This window comes from Bos mutus, chromosome 4 (genome assembly GCF_027580195.1).
Source record: "Bos mutus isolate GX-2022 chromosome 4, NWIPB_WYAK_1.1, whole genome shotgun sequence".
Lineage (NCBI taxonomy): Eukaryota > Metazoa > Chordata > Mammalia > Artiodactyla > Bovidae > Bos > Bos mutus.
In genome coordinates this window covers 52723942-52745599 of record NC_091620.1, presented here as the reverse complement: position 1 = coordinate 52745599, position 21658 = coordinate 52723942, and the positions used below count along the sequence as shown (strand labels likewise).

General features: G+C 39.8%; 2 protein-coding genes across 4 annotated transcripts in view; one reads left to right on the top strand and one right to left on the bottom strand.

The window, feature by feature from the left end:
• Window positions 1-12109, bottom strand: part of PLEKHA8 (pleckstrin homology domain containing A8) — a 94973-nt gene extending 82864 nt beyond the window's left edge. The window contains exon 1 of the mRNA XM_070369476.1: window positions 11922-12109. The gene's annotated coding sequence lies outside the window, so the exon portion shown is untranslated. The remainder of the gene's footprint in view (window positions 1-11921) is intronic.
• SCRN1 (secernin 1) overlaps window positions 10808-21658 on the top strand; it is a 66075-nt gene continuing 55224 nt past the window's right edge. Inside the window, exon 1 of one of the 3 annotated variants that reach the window (XM_070369483.1) lies at window positions 10808-10966. The gene's annotated coding sequence lies outside the window, so the exon portion shown is untranslated. Of the gene's footprint in view, window positions 10967-11124; window positions 11337-11772; window positions 11909-21658 lie in introns of those variants that run through there. The other 2 variants (XM_070369481.1, XM_070369484.1) reach the window with 2 other exon arrangements.

Below are 21658 nucleotides of genomic sequence, written 5' to 3'. Positions count from 1 at the left end.
GATCTTCCCAACCCAGGAATCAAACCAGGGTCTCCTGCATTACAGGCAGATTCTTTACCAACTGAACTACCAGGGATTTGAAGGTAAATTCTTTTCTCTCTTTAAAACACTATTTTGCCTCTGCTTTTAGCTTTAACTATGCAACTTCCTGCTCCTTGCTCCAGATTAGTAACAGAAAGAGACCTTGGCAAACACTGGTTTCATAGCTCAGTCTTCAAACGTAATGAGAGGCATGCTTCGGTTTCTAAAAGCTGTAGAAATGTAGCAATGATTCAAATTTCATGTACACTACAATCATGTGGGATTTGTGTTTAGAGTGCAGATTCCTAACTCTTTCCCTAGAGATTCTGATTAATGCCACGAATCTGCATTTTAGCCCACTTGCTAGATGGTACTGATGCAGGTGGTGTAAGAACCTTAATTTGAAAGACAGTTAATTTCACTCATTCTCTGCCCTTGAATATGCAGTCTCCTATATTTTTTTCTTCTATAAATACTGTTTTTTTTTTTTTTTTTTTGCATTTTGGAAAACATTAGGCACTGGGGCAACTAATTGTGCCTAAAAAGGAATATACTGTTAAAGGATAAGTTGTGTAGAGATACCATTTTTCCTAGGGTTAGAAATTTTTTATGACTAAATTCTTACAGCAGAATGTTAGATAGTAAAGCTATTTTGTGTACATTTTTTCTAATAAAAGGAGAAAAGAGCTCAGACTTTCCCCAAATTTATTCTTCTATATATAATTTTTTTTCGGAATTATCTACAACCCCACTCCTTTAGAAGAACATACAGTTGAGATTTAGGAAAAAAAGAAAACGATTCTCTTAAACATATATAGATGTATATATGTGCATATATATATTTATATAGTGCAAACTATGTACTGTGTATAAACTATAAACTGGATGTATATATAATATGTGTTTGTATATAGTGTGTCTGTGTGTGTATGTGTGTATATGTGTGTATGTGGCTATAGTTTTGTATCAGTTATTGAAATGCTCTGTCCAGTGCATGACTTCCTCTCTCTGGAAACTTCTTTACCGTGCAGTCAGACTTCATTTTTGTCATTTTGGAGTTTGTCATTCTCTACTTAGCTCACTTTTCTGTGTTTCACTTTTAATTTAGGTAAAATTTCCCAGTAGTCCTCTATGTACTGCTAAGTCACTTCAGTCATGTCCGACTCTGTGCGACCCCATAGACGGCAGCCCACCAGGCTCCCCCGTCCCTGGGATTCTCCAGGCAAGAACACTGGAGTGGGTTGCCATTTCCTTCTCCAATGCATGAAAGTGAAAAGTGAAAGTGAAGTTGCTCAGGACTGCAGCCCACCATGCTCCTCTGCCCATGGGATTTTCCAGGCAAGAATACTGGAGTGGGGTGCCATTGCCTTCTCCTAGTCCTCTATGTAAAACCAACAATAACCTTTCTTTACCCCTTTTGCCTGAGGGTTGCCAAAGGACTAAGTGGCTCCTTTTGATATGCATAGATTATTTTTAGGGGAAGGATAAAAACGGTAGGAAGGCTTCAGGAGGTCTGCAACACCTAGCAGCCTCTGTGGACTCCTCTGTTTATCTGCTCTTTGTGTTCCTGTACTGCTAATAAAGCCTCTGGCATAAAATGGATGCCTTTAGTGAGTATGAGTCAGCCAATAATTTACAAAACCAATCTAAGTGCCTGTGAGCTAGACTACCATCAATTTTATTTTGTGATCTAAAAGCAAATGACATGAGATGTTTGCTGAGGTCTTATTCTAAAAACCCAGAGTAAAGTTGAATGCTGTCTCCTTGGTCTCTAGTACCAGGTAAATTATATCCCACTTGGGGATTTCAGGGAATTTACAAGTCATTTCATTAATTTAAAATTCCACAATAAGTAGGATAAAGATAATTTCTTTAGTAAATGGTTACAGTAAAAACAATTCCATACACAATGTAAATTGTGGTATTGAGGGATAGTTTTCATTATGGTAAAGAATGAAGGGCAGGGAGATCCTTTGGGGCTTAGTTCCAATTTCCTATAACATTTTCTTATTCATTTGTTGGATTTACTTTGCTAGAGTGCATTTTGTGTTAATATAACTCTGAATTTAATTTTTACCTCTGGATACGAGAGAGTAGGGGGTTCCCTGGTTGGCTCAGTGGTAAAGAATTTGCCTGCCAATGCAGGAGACACAGGTTCAATCCCTGGTTAGGGAAGATCCCCTGGAGAAGGAAATGGTAACCCACTCCAGTATTCTTGCCTGGGAAATCCCTTGGACAGAGGAGCCTGGCAGGCTATAGTCATGGGGTCGCAAAGAGTGGGACATGACTTAGTGAATGAACAATAATAAGAAGAGTAGGACATTATGACATTTAATTACATATTGCTGGTTCTTTATGCTTATGATCCCATTTACTGGGACTGCTGGGCAGCTTTTCTGTGTGGTATACATTCTCTTTCAGATATCCTGCTGCTGCTGCTGCTGCTGCTGCTGCTAAGTCGCGTCAGTAGTGTCCGACACTGTGCAACCTCATAGACGGCAGCCCACCAGGCTCCCCCATCCCTGGGATTCTCCAGGCAAGAACACTGGAGTGGGGTGCCATTTCCTTCTCCATTGCATGAAAGTGAAAAGTGAAAGTGAAGTCGCTCAGTCGTGTCCGACTCGTAGCGACCCCATGGACTGCAGCCTACCAGGCTCCTCCATCCATGGGATTTTCCAGGCAAGAGTACTGGAGTGGCTTGCCATTGCCTTCTCCATCAGATATCCTAGGTTTTAAAAAGTTGGTTCTTAAGTTAATAGCTAAATTTAATTAAATGGGTAATTATACTTTTGGGGAATAACCAGGAGAAGAAGTTGTACAAGTACAGATTTGCCCTAAAATGAGAAACAGCATTTTACTTGTGGGAAAATAGGGAAGAACTTAAAAAGGATTTTTCAGTGAAATCCTCATTTGAATGGCCAGATTTCCTCCCAGCATAATTGTTCTTTCCTGTTACCTCTATACCAGTGGTTCCTGGAGACTAATCACAAGTTTTGTCTTGTACTATTTTGGCTACATTTTATAATATAAGATCTTTTTACAAAATGTCATACCACATCCAGTAGTAATTCAAGTTTTTGTTTTAAATCACAGGCTTTAAAGAAAATTAAACAGCCTACTAAAGTTAATTGATTCTTTCTCACATTAAGACTGAACAGTAAATCAATTCTATTCCTAGGACTTTTTTTTCTCAACATTTTACTACTATGGCAATAATTCCTTAAAATTATTAACTCTTTATTGTTCACCTATTTCCCTCAAACTGGGCAATGATCTTTGGTTTTCTAATATTCATTTTTTTTTGGTGAGGTATATTATTTCATTTTTTATAAAAATTAATTTGTAGTACACTGATTTTTTTTTTTTTTACATTTCAAGAAATCCTAGTACATTTGCAGAATTATATTCATTACAATTTTAGGACATTTTCATTACTCCAAAAAGAAATCCTATACCCACTGGTAGTACTTTCCCCCCAGCCCCTAAGCTAACAGTGTACTTCCTCTATGTGTTTGGCTATTCTTGAAATTTTCTAATAATTTTTAAAGCTCAATACTTTCTTTGTATTCATGGTAAAGAAAAATCAGTAAGCTTAGAAATTCATATGATGGCAAAATAATCTCTGCTTTTAATTTTTGTTTCAAAAAATATGAGCAGTGCTTTTTGAAATTCAAATAGAACCAAACCCAGCTTCCAGTTCTCAGGAATAAATCACTCTACATATGCAAAAGGTCAAATCCTTTGCACATGTAAGAGCTAGAGCCAATGGTATAAGAGATAGAATAAGAACAGAATAATGGTATAAGGGATATATAAGAATAGTAAAAACATAGAACTTGGTTTATGATTAAGGTAGAAAGTCAATGGAAAAGAAAGAATAATCATAGATTTAAGAACTAAAGTATCTCTATATATCTAGATTGTCAGTTCTCTGAAATTAAACTGACAAAAAATGAAATAATACGAATTTTTTGGTCTTTCATAGAACACAAAAGAGTACCCCAAACAAAATACTCTCACTAGAATCAGAAATTTCATAAATTCTCTCAATAGGTGAAATCATTGTTTAATCACTAAGAGCATGAAGGAAATCTTTTAATTGAAACCCAAATTTCTACAGCAATTTAGACAGACTTTTTTTTTCTGAAGAACTGGAAAATAACTAATAGTAACTTCTGATAGAGTCATATATTATCTCAAGTGAGCAGTGATGTTAAAATTGTCAACATAAAAGGCTCAACATTTACAATTCAAAATGAGCTTTCATCTATTAAAAGGTGGCTACAGGTGTCACTAGAGTATTCAAAGCAAACCCTGTTTTAAAACCATACATAGCACGAGGTCAACCTTTTCTACACATTGTAAACTAGGAAAACATATCAGCAAGAAAGGATTAGGTTGAAACTCCTAAGTCTGATTATAGAATCTTCTAGTCTGCTCTTTGATGATCATAAGATGAAGTTTCAGCAACTGTCCTTTAAATGATATGCTCAGTTGGCTAAACCCATGAATGAGTCCTAAAGTTGCAGCAATGAATGTCAAGCATATATAATTTGTTTCTAAAACCAGGTCCTGAACATTCATGAACTGCTATCTTATTCAAAATTAAAGAGGAGCCACTCATTGAGATGATACATTTGAATAATTAAACTTACAAGCCCATCATCTAATTATATGAGTAGGATTTTATACCTTTCGGCTAAAATACAATTTATGGTTGTCTAAACTGCATATTTAAAAGGTCAGATTGATCATTTAAATTCTAAAAATAATTTTAAAATAGATATGCATACTTATATTCTCTCAGTGTTGCCTATACTCAATATGGGCAGTCATTCTGTAAATTGTTTCAAGGGCATTCTAAAGGTTTGTTACCATGGTAACCAAATTCAGAAAACTAACCTCCTAAACACGGTTGTCATAGGATTAACGCAGGTGGCTGACTAATCTTAACTAGTGCTTTTCATTCTCTTTTTCCCATGGCATCCTGTCATCTCCTTTCCTTGGTTCTCATAAGATTACATACAAAGCAGTTACGCAGGCTTTCTTACCCATACATAAGTGTCTCACTCACATAATATCGTCTGTCATTCATCCTCATGAGAGTTACCCAATGATAGATCTTTTTCCTCCTCCTGTAATTACACTAAAAGAAGTACTAAGTGGAAAATACCTCTACATGCAATGTGTTAAATGCATTTCTCAATTACACATGCACTTCAGCTCCTCAAAATCATTGCATAGGGGTCTTTAGACAACCAGTAACACTGGTTGAAGAAAAGGCAAAATCATCATCAATTTTTTAAAAAATAGTCTTATATTTATTTATTCAGCTGTGCTGGGTTTTAGTTGTGGCATGTAGGTTCCTGACCAGGGATCGAACCTGAGCCCCCTGCATTTGGAGCTCAGAGTCTTAGCCACTGGACCACCAGGCAAGTCCTAGCATCAGTGTATTTTTTTAGGTGGTCTGGGTTTGGTTAATCCTCATTTATGATTATCTTTTAAATTTGTTTATATTTCTCAACATGCTAAATTAATGTATTTATCTATGCATAACTCTTATATTACCCTGACAGCAACATACAATATATACATATATGACCTCTATACTTAATTATTATTTCCCTGCTTGCCTCTAATTTCTTGAAAGGTGGGAATGATATACCTTTTTCATCTTTGCAGCAATAGTGCATTCCTGGTACAAGTGTCCAATAAATGTTCCTTGTGATATCAGTATGTTGAAGAAGTTCTGTAAGTATAAACTATGCATTTACAGTTCTTAGGGCTTCCCTGGTGGCTCAGCTGGTGAAGAATCTTCCTGCAGTGTAGGTGAGTCTAGTTGTATCTGGATATTTGGTTCCTTAGGGGCATTAAGACTAGTGTTCCTTGCCTTCCACATCTGTCCACAAAGGAAGAATTGCTATGGGACTTGCTATCCTATTGTGAACAACTAGAAAACTGGACAAAATATATAAAACAAATTTTGTCAGACATTGGACAACCCATGAGCAACTAGAAGAACAGGACTGGGATTCTCAAGAGAAAGGAAACAAATAAGATAAAACCTGCAGTTACCCCAATTTTCTTCTGTTTGGAGGCAATTCATGAACCATACATGATAAAAAAGAAGGAAAACAAAACAGAGCCCACTTGTCTTGTAGGATTGAAGAAACAGAGATCAGAGTTGAAGGAGGTCAAAGCATCTAGAATTTGTCGGCAGAGCTCTGGAGAAGAGAAAACTAAACAGAATAAAGCCCAGAAATTTGCATAAAATTTTTCTTGAGTCACTGAGAGAAGACCAATCTGTGCATGCATATGGTAAGTCACCACAAGGGAGGGCAAAGAATAACTCCTGAGGAAAGAACAACTGTTGCATAGCTATGCAACAAAAAATTCCCAAAGCTCGCACAAAACTGAGAATTGTCCAAATTCCTACCAGCCAGAATCACCTGACTGATCACATGGAACATTCATCAGAGCCAATAGGTGAATCATACCTTCGTAAAAACCAAAGGAGTCAGAGTTAAAGCTACCTTGTGCGCATGCTCAGTTGTGTTTGACTCTTTGTAACCCCATGGACTGCAGCCCACCAGGCTCTTCTCTCCATGGAATTTTCCAGGCAAGAATACTGGAGTGGATTGCCACTGGCAAGTGGATTCTTTACCACTGAGCCACCCAGGAAGCCCAAAGCCACCCTAGGAAGGTTCTAAACAGTTTATAAACATGTCTCGTGTGAAAATGATTCTTAAGAACTAAGTCCAACAACCTTTAAAGAAATATAAGAAAAAATCCATCACTCGATGACCTAAAATTCACAAAGACTGACATCCAATGAAAAATTACAAAAGAGACAAAGAATCAGGAGATAAAACAACCAATAAAAGACTAAAAATAGAAATGATGGAATTAGCATATGAGGACTTTAAAACAGCTATTACAATATATATGATCTGATATTTAAAGGAAAATGTGTATGAGAAATGGATAGTCTAAAAAGAAGAGTAGAATTTAAGAGAGATAAAGAATAAAGTATCTTACATAAAACTTCAATTGACAGGTGGCATTTAATTCCTTTTACTGTGCGACTTTGCTTCACTCTGCCTGGTTGCTGAAGCTGTGAGAGATGGTCAGGTCCAGATCTCAACCAGGCCAAGTGAAGTCTGTAGACCTGAGATGTGTACTGTGGGGATGAAGAGGGATTAAGGGATTCCTCAGACCAGGAGAAGTATAAAAGCCCCTTTGAAAAAATAAAAACAAAGAGAAAAATAAACTTTCATGACAGTATTAACCATTAGTAGATTAGAGACTACAGAAGAAAAGATAAGAAAACTTGAAGAAGTATCAACAGAAATTATTCAAAATGAAGAGAGTATAAAGAGTAGTAGGGAGAGGGAAAGAACAGATTCTCAGTGATCTGTGGGACAATATCAAGGGGTCTAATAAATTATAATTGGGGTCTCTGAATTTGGGAAGGACAGGGTACAATGGGTAAAATATTTAAAGATATAACAGCCAAAATGTTTCCTAATTGATGAAAACTATAAATGTATAGATCCAAGAAGCTCAGTAAGCCCCAATGGGATAAACATAGGAAAAACAAACAAACAAAAAAACAGACCAAGGTACATTATAACCATATTGCTCAAAACCTGTGTCAAAGAAAAAACTCTTAAAATCCACCATAGGAGAAAAAAAGGACATATTATGTACAGAGGGAGAAATACAATCAAACAGACTTTCCTTCAGAAACTTTGCAAGTCTTGTTTGACAATAGACTATTTATGACAATAGAATGGTACCTTTAAAGTGCTGAAAAACACGAAGCTCTCAACCAAAAATTATGTTTCCCAAAAAAAGTTTCAAAAATGAAAGTGAAGTGATGACATTTTCAGACAAAACTTGAAAGAGCTCATTATCATATAAACTGCATTTAAACAAATGACAGCGGTAGCAGGAAAAATGGGGTGGATGATGGGTATACGGTTGAAAGTGTTCTGCATTATGTCTGAAATTGTACTAGAAGGTAGACAGTGATAAGTTTAAGATGCATATTGTAAATTCTAGGAAAATAAAAAAAAAATAACCAGTATGGCTAATAATTTTTTTTTTCAACCCCATGGACTTCAGCACACCAGGCTCCCCTGTCAGTCCATGGGATCACAAAGAATCAGACATGACTGAGCAACTGAACTGAACTTTGTTTTTCTCATTATTTACAATAATGGTTGTAAAATGGAATATGAAAACAATTCTTCAAAGGAAAGAGCAAAAAGCAAACAAAAAAGAACAGAATAAATAGAAGTAGCAAGATGTTCGGAGAAGGCAATGGCACCCTACTCCAGTACTCTTTTGCCTGGAAAATTCCGTGGACGGAGGAGCCTGGCAGGCTTCAGTCCACAGAATCGTTAAGAGTCTGACATGACTGAGTGACTTCACTTTCACTTTTCACTTTCATGCATTGGAGAAGGAAATGGCAACCCACTCCAGTGTTCTTGCCTGGAGAATCCCAGTGATGGGGGAACCTGATGGGCTGCCGTCTATGGGGTTGCACAGAATCGGACACGACTGAAGCGACGCAGCAGCAGCAGCAGCAAGATGTTGCATTGAAAACCTATCATATTGATAATTACATTAAATAGAAATGGTCAATGGCAACCCACTCCAGTGTTCTTGCCTGGAGAATTCCAGGGACGGGGAAGCCTGGTATGCTGCAGTCTATGGGGTAGCCAGAGTCGGACACGACTGAAGCCACTTAGCAGTAGCAGCAGCAGCACACCTGAGTTTCTCAACCCTGATGCTACCAACATTTAGGGCTGGAAAATTCTTAGCTGGGGCTTCCCAGGTGGTGCTAGTGGTGAAGAACCCACCTGCCAAAGCAGGAGACATAAGAGATTCAAGTTTGATCCCTGGGTGGGGAAGATCCCCTGGAGGAGGAAATGGCAACCCACTCCAGTATTCTTGCCAAGAGAATCCCACGGAGAGGGGAGCCTGGCAGGCTACAGTCCATGGGGTCCCAAAGAGTCCAACATGACTGAAAAGACTTAGCACAGCACAACACAGTTCTTAGTTGTGGAGACCTGTATTTTGTATTTTGGGATATTTAATAGCATCCTTGGCCTCTATGTGCTAGGTGCCAGTAGAGACCTCCTTCACTTCTGCCATCCTGACAACAAAAATGTCTCCAGACATTGCCAAATGTTCCCAGGTTTAAGAGCCTCTGATCTAAGAGCTCCAATTAAAAGGCAAAGAGTGTCTGATTGAAAGTGAAAGTGAAGTCCCTCAGTCGTGTCCGACTCTTTTCGACCTGATGGACACCAGTCCATGGGATTTTCTAGGCAAGAGTACTGGAGTGGTTGCCATTTCTTTCTCCAGGGAATTTCCTGACCCAGGGATGGAACATGGATGCTTTACCATCTGAGCCACCAGGGAAGTCATCTGACTGAATGAAGATCCAATTATACTCTATCTAAACAAAAACAAAATCTACTATATTATAAAGATAAAAGTTAAAAAGACAGTTTCCATGGTTGGATTAAATGCATAATCAGGTCCCTTTGTGCTCCAGGATTCTATGACCACTGCTCTATTCTGCAGTATCTGCCTTGATTACCCCAGCCCTCTCCCACTATTCTTTCACTCCTGGCAAACCACAACCACAGGCTTAACATTCAAAGAGAAAAAAAAAAAAAAAAAAGTCTTCTTCCCTCTCCTGCATTCAGTAACCCAGTTCTCCCCGGTAACATCTACTATTACAGTTTCTTAGGTATCCTTCCAAAGATAGTCTGTGTGTTTTCAAATGAGTACAGGCATATTTCCCCCCACAACTGGTAACACATTTACACAGTGTTCTTCACATGGCTACCCCACCCTTACTATAGATTGGAAATCTTTCATATCAGTACATAGATCAGTATTCATTTTTTAAATAGCTGGATAGCATTCCATTGTGCATATGCAGTTATATATTTGAAGAGTTCTCTATTGATGGGCATAGTCTTGGCAGTCTTTGCTAGCATAAAGGATGTAGCAATGGATAATCTTGTACTCGTATTATTTCACACTTGTGTTGGTACACCTGTAGGATAAATTTAGAAATGGAATCTTTAGGTCAAAGACTATGTACATATTTGTAATTTGGGGAGGCATTGCCAAGTTATCCTCTATGGAAGTTATAAAACTTTGATTTTTGCTGCTCTGACACGTGGAAAACGCTACTTTATATCTGTATTTGCTTTACAGTTAAGGGAGCTTGAATATTTTTTTCATGTGCCTGAGGGGTATTGCGGTTTGTTTTTCTGTGAACCATCTCTTCATATCTTTTGAGATGATCTTTTCTTTCAATGAATTTTTAAAAATTTATTTATTTTTAATTGAAGGATAATTGCTTTACAATATTGTGTTGGTTTCTGCCATACATCAACATGAATCAGCCATAACATAGTCTTTTCTTATTAGTTTATAAAAGGTAGAGTCTGTTCTAGTAACAGATGGATGGATCGTCATGTCCTGACCAATGACCTTGACGCCAGCATCAACACACTCGGTACCTGTCTATAGATTTATTAACCTAGGTTTGGGATCTTGGCTTCGCTACCTGCTACGTGACCTTGGACGAGTTGCTTAACCTCTTTGGGCTTCACTGTCTTTAAGTATGGGACACGGTCTGGCTTATCAACATGGCGCAGAACCGTACCTTTAAACCCAGGGAGGGAGTCGGCTTGGACATATGAGTCGACAAAGTATTGGACACGTTTCTCCGCGGAGAAATCTCGCTTCGGCACAGAGGCCCGCACGTAGCAACCGAAACGGAGGAATCCCGGAGAGGCGCCAGAGAAAGTGGGGTCTGACTCCTTAAAGCCCGAGGTCTCGCTTGAGAGGGAGAGAGACGCAAGCCCGGCTGTGATCAAGAAATAAAGATCGAGCAAAGGGAAAGCCACTTTCCTCGGTGAGACTCGCCCTCTGAGCCGTCCCTTCTGCTCCCAGGCGCTCTCCGGAATCAGGCCTAGCGTGGGTGCGGCGCGGCCCGGCCGGGGGCCAGGGTGTGAGGAAGAAGGCGGCGGCGGCGGCGGCGGCGGCGGCGGCAGGGAGGGTGGGCCCCGCGGTCACGTGAGCCCGGCCAGCTGTTAGCTGGGGGCGGTGGCCCGGAGCTTTGGGAGTCTGGGGAGGGGGAAGCGCCCGACGGCCGCCTGCGACGCTGCAGCTGCAGCCCCCGACGTCGCCACTGTAATCGCCGCAGCCGCAGCACGCGCACGCTCGCCGGCCGCGCATCGGCACCGCAGAGCAGAGCCCAGAGCCCGGAGCCCGCCGCCCCCCAGGTGAGCCGTGCAGGGCACCCCCGGGAGCGCAGGGCGTCTGCAGCCGCTTCCCCCGGCGGGTTTCACCCTGATCCGCCATCCCTGTCCCCCCTGTGCCTCTGGTCGCCTCCGGCTGCCTCTCCAGACCCGCGGGTGGCGCTACCTGGGGCAGAATCCCGCGGATGCTGGCTGGGGGTCTCTAGGGGATCACTAGACAGGGGGCCTCAGTCCGGGGTTGGGGGTGGGGGAAGGTGATTTGGGCTGCAGATTGCGAGGGCGCAGGAGAGGGATGCCCCACCCCAGGGCGCGAGCACTGCAGCCTGGTTGGAACCTGCCCCTGCCCTCCACACCCCAACCTCATCCTCCCCCCCATCCTCCTCCACCGCCCCTCACCCCCGCCCCCACAACTTCTTTTTAACTCTTCTCGCTCGCCCAGGCCGCTTTTCCTGTGTTTCCGTTGCCTGCTATCCCAGTTGCTGGCCCGCTGGGGTGTGTACCCCGTGCCACCCCCGCCCTCGCCACCCTCTCGCTCCGGGGGATTCCGGCTCGCACTGGCGCATCACTAGTGGCCGAGCGAGCCTGGCACCTTCTCGGTAGGTAACGCACCTGCCGTACCGGCGGGTTCGCGCGAACATGGCTGCCCGGCCGGCCCGCTGCCCTGGGCCCGGCTCTGCCCCGCTTACACCGGTCTGTGGTCGCCGAATCGTGACCAGAGGACTACCATCCCGCTAAGGGCAAACGTGTCAGCTATTGCTGGAGTCTATCCGGGCCGAAGGACTTGTCACAACACCCCACCCCATCCTCAAGCCACACCCAGCGAGGTTCTTGGGGACGGGGGATGTGTGGGCAAGTTAACGCGGTGGCTCTGGGGCACTTAGTGATCAAAGGCACTCGTATTTCTGAGATGCTTATCCACTTCAGCTTGCCTTTGCGCCCTCCGTTCGCTGGTCTGTCGGATCGCGGATTATTGGGCGACATTTCTCCTGAGGTCTGAAACGAGTGGGAGGGACGCAAAGCGGGGGGGACGCTTGAACTTTAGAGAAATTGATGAGAACTAAGATTTAGGGGTTAAATTTGCCCATTAAACTCAGACGCATGTAAGGAAACAGTCATTTGCTGTGGCTCCACACTGTCTTGGTAGGGCTCTGTTAACTAATACTGTCTTTCCGGATTTGCTGTTTAATTCTCGCTTGCAAGTGTCTTGAATTATGCTTATGTCTAGCTCCCCGGTGGTGTATGTGTGTGAGTGTGTGTCCCGGTGCCTACTGTGTTCCAGGCCTGATTAGAAGATGCATCCGTTGCAGAGGAAACCTCTATTAATTCAAAATGGCAGCATGAAAAATCAGGCCTGGCGGAATCAGCACAGACCACAGTTAACATCAGCTGCCCCCTGACTTAAGCTTTGGTGGGGGTGGGGAGAGGGTCTACCGGAACGAGAGCTCTCCTGGGTATGGCTACAGCCAGCCCTAAAGGGTAGGACGTGATTCTTGGAGCAGGCTAGATTTTACAGTGCTGCAAGGTTTTGGGGAGGTTATGTGGGAAATGTGGGAAGCTGTAATTTTCCTTATTTATCAAAAGCTGGTGCAAAGACCTGATTAAAACTGTGATTTTTATCTGGCTGCTGATAGCTGTTTGATAACTTCTGTGTTGTTTTGTACCTACAAGTGGCTCTTAAAAGAGATGAATGTCTAGTGTAAACATCATCTAAGAACAGTACATGGAACAAATACCAGGTTCTTAGAGCAAGTTTTATTGGAAGTGATGATTTGACATCATGACCAAGCACTCAGGCACCAGAGAATGATACATTCTTGAAAAGTGACTCATTTGAGATTTTAAATAAAACAGCCTTTCTTTCCCATTTCACTCCTGTGCTGCCAGCCATCTTCTTTTGCAAGCAGGAGATGCATGAGAAGGCAAGTGTTTCTGGGATAATGGGATAGAGAGAGATTAGTGCAAAGGTCAGGAATGGCAAGCTGGAAGCAGCCTGAGAAAGGGCTGTGCTGTCAACCTTCTCTTCATAGCCGGTGAGGCTGAACCCAGCAGGGTGAATGGACTGCTCCCAAGGTCATATAGCTGGTTGGCAGCTGGCAGTGAGAACTGAAATCCAGGTGTCAGAACTCCCCATTTTAGGATTCCACATGCCACCTTCCAAAGCCTAGGAGAAAAGGGCAAACGTATCATTGTTAGAATGGCAAACACTTCATGAAACCAAACATAAATTTAAAAATCTATAGGTATTTAAAGTAACTGCTCACACCTTAGTGTCCTAACTTAAGTCCATTTAACTTCTTAAGTTGTGTCCACCTCATGTTCCCATTTTCCAAGGACTAGACTGTTTCTGTATTTAAACACCAAAACCATAATTTTATGGTTTTTATATTTATGTCAAAATCTTTGAGGTGAGAAGTGCATTCTTTGATTAAAAAATCAATTGTTTATGTTGCTTCTTTTTTTTTGTTAAGAAGCCAAAGTGGGGCATATAATAGCTTCTGAATATATCCAACTTTAAATAATTAGTAAATAACAAACCTATTTTAAAATAAGTTTGAAGCAGCACTGAAGACAGCAGCTTTTTCTCTAATTTGAATTTGAGTTCTCAGAGTCATATACCAGTGACCCTAGTTCTACTAAAGCAGAACTAGAAATTGTGCATGGTATTTTTGCAGAGGTGTTGAGAGTATGGGAAATATTTCTTCTGGGCATACTGTAACTTCAACCCAGTGCTCTGCAGAAGGAGAAGGTGGGTGGGCTGCAAGCAACTGGGAGAATAATTTATAGTGGTGAAACATAGGAACTAAGTATGAATTGAGACAAGTGCTAACGCCACATGTGTGCGCCTGCTCAGCCACTCAGTCGTGTCTCTTTGTGAGTTCATGGATAGTTGCCCACCAGGCTCATCTGTTCATGGGGTTTCCCAAGCAAGAATACTGGAGCGGGTTGCCATTTCCTTCTCCAGGGGATCTTCCTGACCCCTAGGGATCAAACCCCACTCTCCTGTGTTGGCAGGCAAATTGTTGACCACTGCACCACCTGAGAAGCCCGAGGCCACACGTGCCATTAAAACAATAACTTGCGTTAGAGCATGAATGTGAAGATTCATTCATTGAAATTCTCCTTATATGTTAAAGATACTTACAGTCACAAGTTTTAAAAATACATAAACACATGCAATCTGTGTTTGTTGGAGGACAATAAAAGATACAGGTAAGCCAAAGTTATTTTTAAAACACCACCCATGATCCCTTTATCCAGCAATAATCATCATTGTAAAGGTTGGGGACGATTTTCATTGGCGTGAGAGTCTAGGTTTGTGCTGTTCAATAGCCACTAGCCACAGGCCACATGTGGCTACTGATTACTTGAATTGTGATATATTACAATTGTGTGTTAGTCTGAATTGTGATGTATTGTAAATGTAAAATTTACACCAGATTTAAAACATTTATAGGAAAAGAAGATTTTAAAATAGTCTATTAGTTATTTTTGTTATTGTTGATTTATAGTATTATATTAGTTTTAGGTATACAACATAGTGATTCAATATTTTTGTAGATTAGACTCCATTTTAAGTTATTATGAAATATTGGTTATGTTCCTTGTGTTATACAATATATCCTTGTAATTTATTTTTAATACATAGTAGTTTGTGCCTCTTGACCCCCATATCCCTATCTGGTCCCTCCTTCCTTCCCTCTCCCCACTGATAACCGTTAGCTTGTTCTCTGTATCTGTGAGTCTCTTTCTGTTTTGTTATACTGATTTGTTTTATTTTTAAAATTCTCATGTAAGTGTAAACATACAATATCTGCCTTTCTCTAACTTATTTCACAAAGCAGATTACTGTCTAGGCTCATCCATGTTGCTGCACATGACAAGGACAAATACAGCTTATTAATGATTTTATGTTGATTATGCAGGCATACCTTGGTGATTGTGCGAGTTGGGTTCCAAACCACTGCAATAAAGCAAGTATCAAAACAAGTCACATGAATTTTTTGGTTTCCCAGGGCCTATAAAACTTAGGTTTATCATGTAGTCTAATAAGTGTACAATAGCATTATGTCTAAAAAATGTATATGCCTTAATTTAAAAATACTTGATTGCTAAAAAATGCTGGCATCATCTGAGCCTTCTGTGAGTTATCTTTATATTAAATCAAAGAGCGCTGGTCACAGATAACCATAACAAATATAACAATAATGAAAAATCTTGAAATATTGTGAGAATTACCAAAATGTGACACAGAAAGTGAGCAGATGCTGTTGGGAAAACAGTATCTATAGTCTTGGTGCACTCAGGATTGCCACAAATCTACAGTTTGTAAAAAACACAATTGTCTGTGAAGTGCAGTAAAAGTACAATTAAATGAGGTATGTCTGTATTTTGAATTAATATTTTGGATATATTTGATTTAAACAAAATACATTGTTAAAAGTAATTTCATCAATTTCTCTTTACTTTTTTAAATGCAGCTCTTGGAAAACATAAAATTACGTATGTGGTTCACCTGTCTTGCACTGTATTTCTTTTGGGCTGTGTTGGTCTAGGTCATTACCAGAAAGTGAAGGTTGGTTGAAGTGTATGGTACTGTTCAGAGTTGGATGTGGATAGTGAGAGCAGTTTGAACAGACACTGGAGGGGAGGAGATGGGATGAGTGGGAAGGACTCACGTGATGTACGTGTCAATCACACCCACCTGTCCTATTCCCTCCAGAAACTTCCAGCATCCTTAGGGCCTCCACCAGTGTGGAATGGTGATGAACTGAAACAGGTGGGTGACTAGAATGGGAGGAAGTTGGAGGTCTCCCAGCTTGAGCCTTTTCGGTAACAGAAAGAGCTTGAAATGGTTAACGTTCCCTTCTCCTTCTGTTTTTAATGGTTATGTGTTTAACCTGAATCTCCCAGTGCTTAATCTCCTCCCTAAAGTGAGCTAGGTGTTCGTGAAGGGTTCCATGAGCATTGCTGATCATTGTCTTAAGTTGTGCTACTGCCCTTCTCCTCTTGGTGGTTTACATGAGCGCCTCTTCTAGATGATATAGACCTTGAGGAAATGATTTTAGCTCCATTTTCCTCTTAGGTTGCACACAGTGCTTGTACATGCTTAGGGGGTCAAAGTACATGTTAGTAATTCATATCACTTCTTAAAAGTCCTAGTTAAAGTCATACAGCGATCACTGCTATATTTAAAATGGATAACCAACAAGGACCTATTGTATAGCACATGGAACTCTACTCCATGTTATGTGTCAGCCTGGATGGGAGGAGGTTTGGGGGGAGAATGAATACATGTATATGTATGACTGAGTCCCTTTGCCATTTATCTGAAACTATCACAGTTTGTTAATTGGCTATACCCTAATATAAAATTAAAAAAAATCATACAGTGATCAAAGGCTCATATGAATATCTTTTTCTCCTCTCAAAGTAAAACCTTAGTGTATTTTAAAATTGCACTTAGCAGTGCTTAGTGACCTAAAATAATTAAATGAGATGTCTTAAAATGTCCTTTCTTGAGCCCTGAAGTAATCAGATTTTTAAAAATAATTAAAAACCCAATAAAGCAATGCATGCATGCATGCCTAGTCACTTCAGTCGTGTCCGACTCTTTGCAATTCAGTGGACTGTAGCCTGCCAGGCTCCTCTGTCCATTGGATTCTCCAGGCAAAAATTCTGGAGTGGGTTGCCATGTCCTACTCCAGGGGATCTTCCTGACCCAGGCCCAGGGATCAAATCTGAGTCTCTTATGTCTCCTGCATTGGTAGGCAGGTTCTTTATCACTAGCACTGCCTGGGAAGACCAATAAAGCAATGTGAGCTTGCTATAAAGATATTTAAAATGACATAAGTGGATAAAATGGGAAGTTTCTATCTCTATAGCCCATGCTTAGTCCCACTTGCAACGCTAAGGATTAATATTAATCCTTCTAGGTCCTTCTTTTTTCTTCCTACTTTCCTCCTTTCCTCTCTCCCTTCCTTCTATCTATAGTATATATTTATTTTTGCATAAATGGGTATTTACATTCACATGTATATGTATTTACACACACACACTAATATTTTCATATATATGCATGTAGGTTCCTTTTTGGTAATAAAATGGGATAAATTCCCTGATGGTTTTTAACACAGCAAGTGGCTCTAGCATTAATGGGCACTTACAAAGTGGTTTGTTTTTTTTGGGCCCTGCCAAGTGGCATGAGGAATCTTAGTTGGATCTTAGTTCCCAGACCAGGATCAAACCCATAGCCTCTGCATTGGGAGCTTGGAATCTTAACCACTGGATTGACAGAGAAGTTGCTACAAAGTAGTTTTCAAATCCATTTTGCTAGACATAAAGTAACCCTGTGGTTTCATACTAGCAAGATTTAAATTTCTTCTGTAGGAAATGAATGTATACCTGATATGTTTTATAGGGACAGAGTGTATACCACTGTTTTAAGAGTGAATGGGAAGTTTATTTAAATCCCAGTTTACAGCATTAACATATCATACATAACAAATCATACTAATGGGAAAAGATCAGAATAGACAATAGACTATTTATTTGGGTGAGGAAAACAGATGGTGGGAATAGGAAGGTCATCATTTGTAGCAACCTTGCCAAATTAGTGATCACAATGGCAGCAATGTCAGAAATGAGAACAGAAGGAAATACAAGAAACTTAAATGTGACTTGTTCAATAGCCCCCAGTTTTTCCCACAGGGAATGCTTTTGGAAGCTAAACATATACCTGTATATTTAAAAAACAGTCTTTTTCATGTATCTCCATAATCATTACATTCCCAGAACCCTGATCTTTAAGACCAAACCTTCCCTGAATGTTCTTCTATTCCAGATACTCTGCGTTTAACATCTCATTTAATCCCCATAACAGTATGTGGTAGACATCATGGCCATGTTTTATAGATGAAGAACTTAGTGGTTGGATGAGCTGCACTTGGAATCTGAGTCTATCTGATTCTTTTTTATTAATAAAAAACCATAATGTATTCTCTTATTCCGACTATATAGGTCTAATGTATACTATTCACATGATACAAGTCATTTATTTTCTTTGTATCATTATAAAAAATAGAAAACTGCCTTTCAACCTGCCATATATTGGAAAATATCTTCCTTATCAAGGCTGAACTTGATCAGACTGTATTTTTCTAACTTGAATGAAAAACAAATACTGCTTATGCTGCTTATATACTTTTTTCCCCATTAAAAAACAATCAATTGTTTTATCTATGAGAAATGGATGCCATTCAACTAATTCTTTCTCTTCCCCTCACTCTAAAGTTCCTAAGAGCTCTTTCAAAAGTGATACTCATGCAGCCTGAATTTTCTATAAAGTGGTTCCATATTTTAAATACACCTGAGTGATGAACAGATCACTGTATATGGTAGAGTTTTTGAAGGTAGGCCTTGAATTCAAGTGTGTCCCAACATTGAATGGACACAGAATAAGTCATAAGTCATATATATTGTATCTTTAGCATTATTTTTAGATTGTTTTAGATGATCAGGATTTTATTACCAGTGAGTACATACAGGTGGTTTAGTCCTAAGTTGTGTCTGACTCTTGGATCCCATGGACTGTAGCCAGCTAGGCTCCTCTGTCCATGGGATTTTCCAGGCAGCAATATTGGAGTGGTTTGACATTTCCCTCCCCAGGGGATCTTCCCAGCCCAGGGCTTGAACCCCTGTCTCTTGCACTGCAGGCCAATTCTTTACCGACTGTGCTACCCGAGAAGTCATACAGATGCATTTAAAATGTTATTAAATTCATAGCATATATTTCCCAACCAACTACAATCACTGTTACGTGGGGTGTCTGAAATTTTTTTGATGTTTAAAAGTTGGGAAACCTATTAGAATATTTTGCATTATAGAGAAATTCTGGAGTGATTTGAAGAACAGTGATTTGTCTATAGGAAACTCTGTTTCCTTAGTGGCTGTCACCTGAATCATTCATTAAGTCGAAGATTTTGCTTTATTCATATTTCTCATTGTCAGCATATCTTGAAAATGAGGCAAAATCAGATGTGGCCAGAAGATAAAATGAATTCATTTGCCATAACTGAGCTGTGGTGTTTGTCCTTAATCCCTGGGTCTCTGCCTTATTGAAAGGCCATATTTATTAACTGCCGTATATTGGGAAAATAAGTTATTTCTACTTCAGCTGTTCCTTTTCTTTTTTTAAAGTATTTTCATTACAATTCAGATTTTCATGTGGGAAATTTGAAAGTGCCTGAATATAGGTTAAGAAATTGTGATTTTACAGCCCAGGAATATTATTACACTTTTTGTTGCGTTTCATTACAGTCTTTTTGCATCAACTACCTATATAATATACATAATTTGAATGATACTGCTTGTTCTTGTGTATTTATATATTTGCCAGTCTTTTATGATATGTCAAGATAGTAAGTTATTTATCGTGTTTGTTTTGCTTTTTTATTCTTGTGATCATCTAAGTGGCTGTATTTGGGAGGTGATGCACCAGCAGTAGTCCATTAAATTATCAGGGGTTATGGTGAAGTTGAGTCATTGTTAATTACCTGGAATTTTGATTTCACAAATTCGAAATAGACACTCTTCATTTCCTCTTGCTAATCACCTAAATTGAAGTAATTTTGAAATGCAATAGCAAATCATCATTTCACTCATGAAAGAAAAAGCATCCAAAGGATATTTCTTAGCAGGTCCTACTGATTTAGAAATATTCAGCTACCTGAAATAATATCTAGGTTTTTTTTTTCTGGCTTAAATTCTTTCTATCCAGTGCAGAGAAGTCATGATCCTTACTAAAGGATTTACTTTGCATCTATGTTAAAATGAAGAATGCATTTTTTTAAAAGACATTTTAAAGATTTGAGTTATTTTATTTCTTTAAAGTAGTGCAGAATCCCAAACATTTAAATAACAACTAACAAATCTTCCTGATTATCATGTAGAGTGATTAGTCTGATTTCCCAGTTTTTAAGTCAAAGACTGAGAAAACACAACCTCCTACATCTTTGTCATACTTCTCTCAAGTTAACCAGGGATGTGTTTCACCCACCTTGGTCTTTAAGGCAAAGAGTATTGCTGCTGATGCTGTTGCTGATTTCAGTAATATTCAATTAAAATTAAATGGTTTCCTTAAAAATAAAACTGAGAAGCAAAGTGGCAGACAGTTGTTGGCCCTTGAAGCTGGTTAACACCTTAAAGGGGTTTATTGTATTCTTTTCTTGTTTGTATATATTGAAAGTTTCTACACTCAAAAAAAAAAAAAAAAAAAACCACCAAGAAAATAAAGCCAGACAGAAAAAATGAATCATACTTTTGAGAAGCAAAGAAGTTTAATAACCTATAAGAATAGATATTCCACACCAGTCTGAGCTGATGCATCAGAATCATCTGGGCATTTGTTAAAAATATACTCTCTGAATTCAACTCAGACCCACTGAATCAGAATCTCCAAGGAGAGGGTGTTCAGGAATCTGTTCCTCAGACCATTTCCATGTGTGGTCCAGTGTGAATCCCGTTGATTGAACCACAGCTTGGGAGCACCATGTCAGAATCAGATTTTCCTGTTCTTTCTCTCATTGAAGATGAAATATAGATAGATACCCTTTCCCCTTCATTTGCTCAACAAACATTTGTCCAGGTCTTATCATGTGCCAGCCTGTGTACTAGGTTCCTGGGGAAATAAGGAATTATGTAAGTGTCCTTGCCCTCATAGGGCTCATAGTCCAAAGAGATATAGCAAGATAGAGGGAAACAGGGGCTCTCCTCTTCTCCCAGTGCACTAATATACCGAGGCAAACTGAAATCCCTCTCCATCCTCCCTACCTCCAGTTATCCTTACTCAAAGAGATATCTGAGTCCCTGAAAAACTTACAAGTTGATTAGTCCAGCACATGGACAGAGGAGCCTGGCAGGCTATAGTCCATGGGGTTGCAAAGAATTGGACACAACTGAGCACACACATACAGAGCTATTTCTAACCTTAAAAGAATTTTAAACATCATGTGCATTACTTTTTAAGTAAAGAGAATAGGTGTTTGTTTGTTTTTTTTTTCTGCCTTGCTGCACCTAGTTCCCTGACTGGCATTTGAACCCAGGGCCCTTGGCATTAAAATCACAGTCCTAACCACTGGAACACTGGGGAATGTCCCCTAACTGTCATAAAATTTTTGTACAGATTGTTTAAGTCAGGGTCTAAATAAGTCCCACTCATTGCAATCGGCTGGTACATCTCTTAAGTAACTTTGTCTCTTCATCTTTTTTTTCTTGCAGTTTTTGTTGAAGAAATCAGATTTGTCCTATAGAGTTTCTCATAGCCTGGATTTTGCTGATTTCATCCCCAT